The following is a 10,887-nucleotide window of genomic DNA, read 5'->3' as shown; positions in this document are numbered from 1 at the left end:
CCCCAGGGAGGTGGTCATGGCACCAAACCTGTCAGAGTTCAAGAAGTATTTGGACAATACTCTCAGGCACATGGTGTGACTCTTGGGGATGATCCTGTGCACAGCCAGGCATTGGACTCGATGATCCTTGTGGATCCCTTCCAACTCAGCATATTCTGTGATTCTCTTCAATGGTCCCCTTTTGCCGCATGCTATTTATGTCCTCAAGGGCACCCTTGTATGAGCAATGTCATTGACATAACTGAGGATTGGCCACTGCAGCAATTACTTTCCCTTCTGTCTCCTCCTTTCCAGTTCTCATATTACCTGGAATCCCATGAGCACACAAACTTGTTATTCCTTTTACACTCTGGGCTCACTGCATCTAGCAGGACGTGTCTACCTTCAGCTTCAAGGTCAGTTTAACTAACTCCATTTCTTATCTTATTTGAGGTAACTCAAATGGTGGTATTTCAAATACAAGGCTTAGTAAAAATTAATTGAAAGCACCACAGGATGTGGTGTAAATTTGTTATAATTTATTGATTTGGATAACTACTTAGTGTAGAAAAACCTCAGCCCACTGTGAAGCGGTTTCAAATGTCAACCCTTAAATAACAATTTAAATAAGGGGAAATATAAGTTCCTTTGCAGAGGTTCAGAGAAAGCATCTTTATTTTGGGAAGTTATTGGAGAGCTTATAACTATCAGCACTGTTAGGATTAGGTTTTTACATTGTAAAATAGTGGTTGACTTATTCAATAAGGCAAGCACTACCAACACCTTTCACTGGATTCAGCAAGAGAACTTGGGGTTCTAAATCTCACCAGGTCAAATTTAATAGACTAGATCTTTATCTGGTAGAAATCAAAAAGAGTGTTGTGACTGAAGAGTAGTTGTGTGACCTTTTAGGAATCACAGTCTTTTCCTTCTCTCCTTCTTTCATAGTAAGGAATTTTGAATTTTTTAGTTGATTCTTTTAAAAAAGAGGCTTTGATTTTTATACTGGTTCACTTACCTCTGGAATTACAAGGAGAAAAGAAAACTGAATTTTAGTTTATTTTTCCTAGAGGCATTCCATGCTATGATTAAGACATACTTAGCATGATGTCTGCTCTAACATTATTTATGCACTGTGGAGATTTTTAAATTAAACAGAGATCAGTCAGAAAGGGTCACTTCTTGCTCGGGCTGAGCTATGAGAAACTGAAAAAAACCCCACCAATATTGTTTTATGAGATTTAATGTTTTGATTTAGATCTTCTCCTCTGACCTTGTAGAGTGATATAGCAGACCAAGAGCAATGTAAACTGGTTTATAGGCATCTAAAAATGACATATCAGGCATTTAGTCATTTATGACATTTCTTGCAGATGTTTCTAAGATGCCCACAACTGCTGTAGAAGGGCAGAGAAAAATTTGCACTGGGTTCTGTGGATTCTGGATCAAGCTGAGGATGACTCAAAGGAATTATTTCTCAAATATAAAAGACCAGTGTCTTCTTACTCATTTCTCCACCACATGGAAAGTTCTGCTCAGTACAGTATCACCATTAGACAGCTAAATAGTTTAAAATTTGCAGATATGTTGTTTATGTGTCTCTGTGAACTTCAGGCATGACTCTGCTATTCCTCTAAAATGTCACTCAGGATCACATGGTGTGGTACTAAATATACCCATGACATGATTCAAATATTTAAACTAGTTCTATTTCTAGAAATGTCACCAGTCAGTCTGTAACCCTTGTACATTCTTTCCATCCTTGGCTAAAGTAACATGTGCAGTCTAATATAAAATAAAGAATAATCATCATTTATGTTCAACTACATTAATATCCACCTAAGAAAACAGAGCTGACAACTTTTTCTTTAAAATAAGTTCAAGAAAGGAAAGGGTTAATTGCAAAAAAAGTTTGTTTATATTAAAAGTAGTAGTTCTGCAAGTTCCTTAAAGGGTAAAGTAGTTGTTTGTGCATTTATGATGATTCAGTCTCTGAAATGGATGGAATGGTTTCACCTCTGTGCAGAGCACAGGATCACTGTGCAATATGACACTGCTGAAACAGTTTGAACAAGGCTGTAGGCATGAATCAAATGTCCTGAAGCTCAGTTGGTTAAAGCATGATGCTAATAACACCAAGGTCATGGGTTTGATCCCTGTATGGGTGTCAGCGTTTGAGCCTGGCGTAATGCCAGTGCCCCCACGAGATCACCTCCTTCCCTGGCACCCACTGTGAGATGTGATCAGAGACAGAGCAAAGCAGGCTCCAACTTAAGGTTAAAAGGGAAAAAACATTTATTAACCTACAATTACAAAGGAAGACACACAAAACACATAGAACACAAGATGAAAACCTTCCAAATTCTTCCTCTTCCCCCCACCAAATTTCCAATTCCATTGCCACCCTTTAGATAATCGATTCTCAGTTCCTCGAGAAGAGAGGAGTCCCTCTTGCGCCACATTCTTTCCATGTCCAGTGCTCTCACCACTGCACATGGACCAGAGCTGCTTCTAGGGTTTTTCATTTTAAGGATACTTTGTCCAGTTCCAAAGAGAGCACAGTCCTTCTCCTTTTGGGACACCTGTCCCCCCCAAATTTCACCCCCTGGGGCCGAGGGGTCTCTTGAACAGAGATCATCTTCTTCTTCTCTCTCCTTCAAAGTGGAGGGCACCACCACCACCCTCCTCACCCGTCGTCTCTGTTCACACTCCTCCACATCACTGCACTCTCCTGGCTTTGAGCCATCGCCTCCCCCTAGAATGCAGTCTCTGTGTCACAGGAACACCAGTGGTTCTGCTGTGGCTATACAAGAAAAGTCCAGCCCAAAGCCACTCCATCATCTCCTCCCACCTAGAATTCTTCTCAACATCCTCATCTCAACACTTCTCAATCTCATCAACTTCAGGAGGATCAGCATTAGCAAGGTTCCATCTTCCTCAGAGGGGTTAAAAGTCCCAGGCTCTCTGCCGGTTTACTTCAAGGACTCCTACGCTTGGCTGCCCTGCTGGGCACCCCCCCCCTTCTCCTTCACGCCGGGCCACTATCACAGGCACTGGCTCGGTCTCTCTCTCCCTCTCTCCTGGGGGGGGGGGGGGGGAATGGAGGATGGATGCCCGAAGCCCTTGGGATGTTCTCCTCCACCCTTGGGCCCAGGCCTGGCCTACCTCTCTCCGGCCACATGGCTCCCCTCCCCCCCCCTGCACAGCTCGGCCGGGCAGGGGGGTCTGCTCAGTCTCAAGCGGAACTCCCAAGAGGAAGTTCCTTTGGGAGATCACAGCTTTTAACCCCTGTGTTCTCAGAGGCGTATCCATGTCCTCAGTGGACAAACCAGGTGCCAATATTAAATCTGAACACCGATTGGCTTGCCCACACCATCACAAAAAACTTCATTTCCTCTTAAACCACGACATTGGGCTATTCCCTTAAGCCTCAAACTTGATGATCCTTGTGGGTCCCTTCTAACTCAGAATATTCTGAATGGCAAGGGGAGTTTTGGTTCAATAGAATTTTTATAAGTTATTAATCTAAAAAAGGCATCTTTTTTGAGCTGGTATGGGACCTGATCTAAAAAAAAATTATTTCTTTTGAAGCCTATATTTGCTTTAACAAAGTCTGTAATCTAGATGCATTGTGAAGACGGAAAAGTGGTTCAATGCTCTAACAGAAGCATATTTTTTTTTTCTCCCATCCTGTGATTCAGCAGCTCCACCTTAAATGATATTTGGAATCCTTTGGTTTGTTTATCAGCTAGTCCAACAATTTCTGCAGTGACATTTACTCAGTCTTGGGGCTGGATTTTGTCTCCACATTCTATGTATGGTAGGTTTTGGATATATAAATAGAATTTTAAAACATAATACACTCCTGACAGAATATTAATGCTCTAAAGGCTGGTTACAGGTAGCTGAACAAATCCTGGGGAGAGAAAAAAGGCTATGACCTCCAAGATCATGACCTTTCAGACTGCTTTTGCTAATTCACTCAAAATCATAGATTCCTGAATATTGCTCTAGAAAAGGCAAATCCAATTTGGCTCTGAATTTGCTTACTCTTTATAGTGCTGATGTGGTGGGAGATCAGTAATAAGTGTGTTCAGCTAATTTGGACTCCTGCTGGGTGCAGATTTGCCCCCGAGCAGGCTGCACGGGCCAGATAGCTCAATTCTTTAGGCAACAGACTGCCTGGATCCCCAAGCAGCTCTCAGCCGCTGGCAACCTTAGCAAGTTTAAGGGATATCAGCTCTTTTAGTGATTATCAGCTCTTTGTGATTCCAGCTCTTAGCTTGCTAAGTGCCTAGGCAGGCCGGCAGACACAAGGTGAAAGAGGAGAAGGCTGTTCTGGCGTTCTGTAGCGATGTCTTTATTGGATGTTCTGTGAAGTTCCAGCGGCGACTCTTCTACAGTACCAGGCTAAAACAGCCCATTATATAGGGTATGGGGGGATCAGAAATTGTCCAGTAGCAGCGGTTAAGGGGAAGTGACCTATGGGCTTACAGAGAGATAAGCAGGGGTCCGAAAGGCGGAAGAGAGGGGCTTCTAGCTATTCACCATGACTTGGCATTTCCTATCTTTAGGCCTCTGCCCTCCACGGGGCCCTAGTAGGCCCATGGCCTGCTGCGTTCAGCTATGAAGAAAACTTGGTTTTTGCAGACACTTAATGCTATATGTTGTATGGCTTAGTGACTTGAAGTCACCATAGCATTTAATCCCCTCATAATTAATCATTTCACACATGAAATGAACACTCTCTATAAACTTTATTCACAAGATAGCTTTTAAGGAATTAATCAAAATTGTTCACCATAGGAGTAAACCTGTTGCATGGAAATTACATAGGAGCTGTTACTGAGCCAATTGTTCTCTATTTCTTCATTCTGTAGAACAATATTTCTGCTTTCTTCAAGTTATAATGCAAGTACAAATGTCCTTTGAAATAAAACTTTAAAGGACTTATTACCAGTGACAAATTCCACTCTCAGAACTATTGAGCTGTGCTTGAGCCAAAGGAATGCATAGTCCTGGAGGGATACAAAAGATGTAGTAACTAGTTATCATGAGGCAAATCCAGTAGCCAAATTGTGAGCAGAATGACATAATAAAGGCAAAATGTATAAGGCTAGTTGTCCAAGCATTTTATAAAACTGTAAGTTAGATTCAAATCCCAGGAGTCATCAAAATGTCTTGCATCACACTTGGCCAACATGAGAATAATCCCTTCATCTGACCCACAGGAAAACCACCTGGTGCTGGATACCAGCTGATACATGTATATCTTACCCTCCACATTCAGCAATTAACAGATACACAATTGTGGGTACTGCTGAAGCTTGTATCTGCCATCTGCAATGGAAAGAAAAACAGAAATATTATAGGCTCTGGGTGACAACAGAGCACAACTGTGTGGGGTATGGGACAATCACTCCAGGCAGTGGTAAGGAAAAGCAGAATATCTAATGACTTGATTAAGACCATCACATTATGACTGGTATTCTTGCAAGCCACTTGTATTGGACAGTTGGCAAGCCAAACCCAACAGTGATGCCATGTGCAGTAAACACAGGTGTACTCTCCCAGTTGCAGCACAGACTGGTATAGCAGTGCACAAAGTACGTTTTTTTGTATCTCTGTGACCTGCTATGGTATTTGAAAAGCTCCTGCTTCTTTCTAGCTGGCATTCTCTTTCTGCTATTCTTCTCATCAGCCTGCAATAACATCAATGATGTCTTAATCTTTGGATCTGAGTTAGCATTCCAATTTATATTTCCACACTGTGAAACACCAGTTCTCATTTATTTACTCTGGACTGTTGTGTTTCCTGATGTGTTAACTTTTGCTTATCTGCATATAGAATATATACAGTGCTCTAGATTCAAGTCTTACACTGAAACAGTTCATTTTAGATAATTTCCCTGAATATTTCTAATACAGTGTGCAAAGTAGGTTAGGTGCTGAAATCCCTGACATCATACAATTAATTAAAAAAAAGCTGCGTGTAATGCTTGGGAAAAACACTCATTACTATGGGAGTATCATCTGAGTGACATACAGTTGTGGTCTCTTGCTACAATCCTAAATGTGTCCATCAAATATATAAAATAAAATTACTAAACTTTATACTTAGTAAAGATGCAGTTCAGTCCTATATGTTTTAAATAAAGTGCAAACATCTATGTAGCTTGTGGTGCATTGAAAGAACTCATTTCTACAGACTGATGCAGTTATAAACCAATTAGCAGACTGGTGGGTTAACCCTGGCCAGCAGCTAAGCACCACACAGCAGCTCATTCACTCTCCCAGACCACTGGGACAGAGGAAGGAACAGGAAGAGGAAAATGAGAAAATTAATGGGTTGAGGGTTGAGATAAAGATAGTTTAATAAGCAAAGGAAAGAGGAGGGAAAAAAAAGAGTGATGCAAAGGCAATCACTCACCCCTTTTCACAAGTAGACATGCCCAGCTAGTCTTCAGGCAATGGCTACCTTCCAAATCTCTCCTCCCCTCAGTTTTTATTGCTGAGCATGATGTTGTATGGCATGGAATATCCCTTTGGTCAGTCTTTGTCAGCTGTTCAGGTCCATATCTTTCCCATCCAGTTCTCTACATGTACTACAGGGACCTTATGTCCTTCTACAGCACATAGGAGTTTTGTTTGGGCAGGGCCAGGTCAGTTATTTGATTCTCTGGTATTAACCAGCCAAGTGGCTTCTGATAAATTTGCATCCCAATGCTTCTATGTTCCAGCACTTATTGCTTTCAGTACAGTCTTTACTAGTCCATTGTATCCTTCAGTGTTTTCAGAACCTGGTTCATGAGAGGGAATGTAGTACATACAATCCTGTTTGGCAAAATACTGGAACAGGTTGCCCAGAGAGGTGGTAGATGCCCTATCCCTGGAAAAACTCAAGGTCAGGTCAGACAGGGCTCTTAGCAACCTGATCTAGTTGAAGATGTCCTTTCCCAGTGCAGGGGGGTTGGACAAGATGACCTTTCAAGGTCCCTTCCAACCCAAACTATTCTATGAAACTATGATCATTCCCATGTTTCTTGGCCAGGTGCTCATGAAGTTGTTTTGGAAATGAGACCTCTTGTCTGACTTGATTCCTTCTGGGATGCTGTGCTGTCACAGAACGTGCTTTACAAGGATCAGGATGGTGTTTCAAGCAGTGATATTAGTTACAGAGTGTTTTGAACCCTCCTCTGATCGCCTCCACCATGGTAATCATGCAGTGCTTGCCTTGGTGGATTCATGGCAGTGTGATATAATTGATCTTCCATGGCCTCCCCATACTGATATTGTAGCCACCGTTCCCTATACCAGAGAGACTTTACTTGGCTTGCTTGATTATGGTGCATGTTTTGCTTTCATGGAAAACCTGTGTGATGTCTTCAGTGTTCATGCCCATCCCTGGATGTGTATGTTGCATTTCTTCCTAGATGTGCAGATATTGCATGGACCCACTGAACTACAAATGACTCATCCTTATACTCCCAGTCCAGGTCCATCTGAGCCACTTCAATTTTACAACCTTTTCTACCTGTTTGTTGTGTCGATGTTCTTCAGTAGCTCAGTTCTTAGGCACATGAGCATCTATACATGACGTACCTTTAAAGCAAGTTTCTCTACCTGGACAGCAATGTACTACTACAATGCATCAGCCCAGATGGGTTTGCGTCTGTGCTGCCAATTGGTCATCTTCTACTGCTGTAACCAACCTCATAGTACATTTCCTACCATCCATGAGTTAGGAGAGAGAATACTCTCCACTTTTGTTCAGTAATCTCTAGGGCCAGTTGAATGGTTTTCACTTCTGCTAACTGACTCAACTCACCTTCTCCTTTGATGGCCATTACTGAAACTTGGTGGGATGAATACCATGACTGGTGTGCTATTGCCAACTACCAATGGTGACAGGCTTTCCAGAAGGGACAGGCAAGGAAGGAGGGGTAGAGGCGTTGTCCTCTATGTCAAAAAATTGATAGATTGTGTGGAAGAGCCGAAATGAGGGATTTGGGACTCCAGGCAGCTCTCCAAAATGCAGTTTATTCCATCCACGAGGTTACAGCAGTCCAGGGTCATGGGCGACAGAGCCTGTGCCTACAGCTGTCAGCTCCAGCTGCAGGCAGGCCTGGAGACCCTTTGGTTTTGGTTACAATGCATTATATACTTTTCTTTACTTAGCATCTTAATACAGTAGAATCAATCTATACCTTAACTATTATCTATAGCCTATCATAACTACTTTAATTACCATATTCATGTTACTATTCTCCAAACACTATAAGTTAGTACATTACAGTTTAAGCTAGAAGTTGTTTTTCAGTTTTCTTGCAGTGGAAAATTCTGAGACCTTTTTTCTACTTGCCACATCAGCAGGCTTGTTTGCCTGTGCTATCTTCTTGCTTGGTAAAAACATCTTCTTGTTTGGGGTGGGTTTATCCTTTGCTATAAGTCATAAAAACCCCTTCTAACTAACCATTTGCCTCCTTGGTTATCCAGTAAGACTGGCTCAGCAATTCTTTTCTTCTATATCAAAACTTGCTTCCAACTCTATTCCTTCATCAGACTCCACATTTAAAAATCTTTCTGCTAAGCATACATATCTGTGAGACTTTCTTGTCAAACTTTCATCCTTCCCAACAATTGTGAAAAGCTCTCTTTGAAGAATAGCCATGGGCAAATTGAAAGCTTATGGGTAAGAATTAGAGACCAAAGCAACAAAGGGAACCCTATGGTTGGTGTTTACTACAGACCACCCCATCAAGGGGAGCCTATTAATGAAGCCTTCTTGCTCCAGCTACAGGAGGCATTGTGTTTGCAGGCTCTTGTCCTCCTGGGGGATTTCAACCACCCCAACATCTGTCAGAGAAGTATCACACCGAGCTGAAAGCAATCCAGGAGACTCCTGGAGTATATCAAGGATCACTTTGTAAGCCAGGTAATAGACAGACTTACCAGAGGGGATGAAATACTGGGCTTGATGGTCACCAACAAAAGTGAGCTAATTGGTAACATCAGGATTGGAGGCAGCCTGGGCTACAGTGATCATGTGCTGTTAGAGTTCGCAGTCCTGAGGTATATGGGTTAGGCAAAGAGTAAAGTCAAGACCCTTAATTTCAGGAAAGCAAACTTCCAGCTGTTCAAAGAGTTAGTCAATAGGACCTGCTGTGAAACTGTGCACACACAGAGGCATTCCAAGCATCACAAAATGTCACGACATCTTTGCCAGTCTCTGACAGCTGGTCAAACTAAAGAGCAAGAAAGAAATGCACAGGCAGTGGAAGCAGGGACAGGTATCCTTGGAAGAGTATGGGAGCTTTTCCCAGTTGTATAGGGATGGGGTCAGGATGGTCAAGGAGCAGCTGAAATTGTCAAGGGACACAAAGAATAATAAGGGCTTCTACAGGTATATCAGCCAGAAAAGGAAGGCCAAAGAAAGTGTACCCCCTCTGACAAACATGGCTTGCAAACTGGTAACAACGGACAAGGAAAAGGCTGAGGTACTCAATAAATTTTTGCCTCAGCCTTCAATGGTAATCTCTCTTCCCATACCTCTCAAGTGAATGCATCTCAAGGCAGAGACTGGGGGAATGAAGTCCCTCCAACTGTAAGAGAAGATCAAGTTTGAGACCACCTGAGAAACTTGAACACACACAAGTCCATGGCCCTCAACAAGATGCTTCCCAGAGTTCTGAGGGAACTGGCAGATGTAGTTGCAAAGACACTCTCCATGATATTTGAAAAGTCCTGGCAGTCAGGGGAAGTCCCAGGTGACTGGAAAAAGAGAAACATTTCACCCATTTTTAAAAAGGTTAAAAAAGAGGACTGGGAACTACAGACCTGTCAGCCTCACCTCTGTGCCTGGGAACATAATGCAGCAGATCTTCCTGGAAGTTAGGCTGAAGCTGTATGGAAGTCAGGAAAGTGATTAGAGACAGCCAACATAGCTTCACCATGGGCAAATCATGACTGACTCTTCTAGTACCCTTATATGATGGAGTGACTGCACCAGCAGACAAGGGAAGAGATACAGATATCAAATATCTGGACATCTGTATGGCCTTTGACACAGTCTCCTATCACATTCTTGCCTCTAAATTGGAGAGAGATGAATTTGAGGGACAGACAGATGGATTGGGGTTTAACCCCAGTAGGCAGCTAAGCTTCCTAGTGCACCTCCTCAAGTTATGTCTCTGAGGAGAAAAAGGGTAAAGGTGTAGTTGGTGACTGTGAAAAACAAGGTTCACTCTCCTGGTAAAATTTAAAAGTTTAATAAAGGACAATAGAAGACAAAGACAATAAAGCAAAGCTTTTAATGGCTGGGTGCTTGGCATTCTGCCAAGAGCACACCTGCTATTTTGGAAGCACCATTTATATACCATTTCTATTGCATCAGCCTGTTGCATATTCATAAACAATTATGCATATTTAAAGTTTTCCACAAACTAGTTTGCATGTTCCAAGAACTGTTTAGCATGGCTCCTCCTTGGTCTGCCTTTTCAGAGCATGCGTATTTCTTGGCTGTAGTTTTAGTCCATTCTTATCATCACCTTCAGTTTTGGGCTTTGGTCCATACTTTCAACTGATGGTAAGTGTTGATAGTTGGCATATCAGTAGCAGGAGTCCTCATCATATGTTAATTGGATATTATCCCAAACAAGCAGACAGTTCAATTGCCACAAGCATAACTATATCAGCTATTTCACTACTATGTCTATTTAATAACATAAATAAAAATGATACCTTTATAGCAAAGTTACTTTAACATTACACATATAGCATCCATTTTAATATTTGTGAAAAGCCAATATTATAATATGTATCTATAATGACTGTCTTCATGAGATGGTGCTTGGAGTACTGAGACAACAGTAATGTAGGACCCAAATATCAGATGAGCATAATGTCCTA

The 10,887-nt window shown here is 42.0% G+C and overlaps 1 protein-coding gene across 2 annotated transcripts in view; it reads left to right on the top strand.

Moving 5' to 3' along the window:
• Nucleotides 1-349: 349 nt before the first annotated feature.
• Nucleotides 350-10,887, top strand: part of LOC103824904 (creatine kinase S-type, mitochondrial) — a 43,169-nt gene continuing 32,631 nt past the window's right edge. The window contains exon 1 of one of the 2 annotated variants that reach the window (XM_050986407.1): nucleotides 350-395. The gene's annotated coding sequence lies outside the window, so the exon portion shown is untranslated. The remainder of the gene's footprint in view (nucleotides 396-10,887) is intronic. The other variant, XM_009100208.4, reaches the window with a different exon arrangement.

The sequence above is a fragment of the Serinus canaria genome, chromosome W, assembly GCF_022539315.1.
Source record: "Serinus canaria isolate serCan28SL12 chromosome W, serCan2020, whole genome shotgun sequence".
In the NCBI taxonomy this organism is placed as follows: domain Eukaryota; kingdom Metazoa; phylum Chordata; class Aves; order Passeriformes; family Fringillidae; genus Serinus; species Serinus canaria.
Note: the sequence above shows the minus strand (reverse complement) of the source record. Positions and strands in the feature narration are given on the sequence as shown.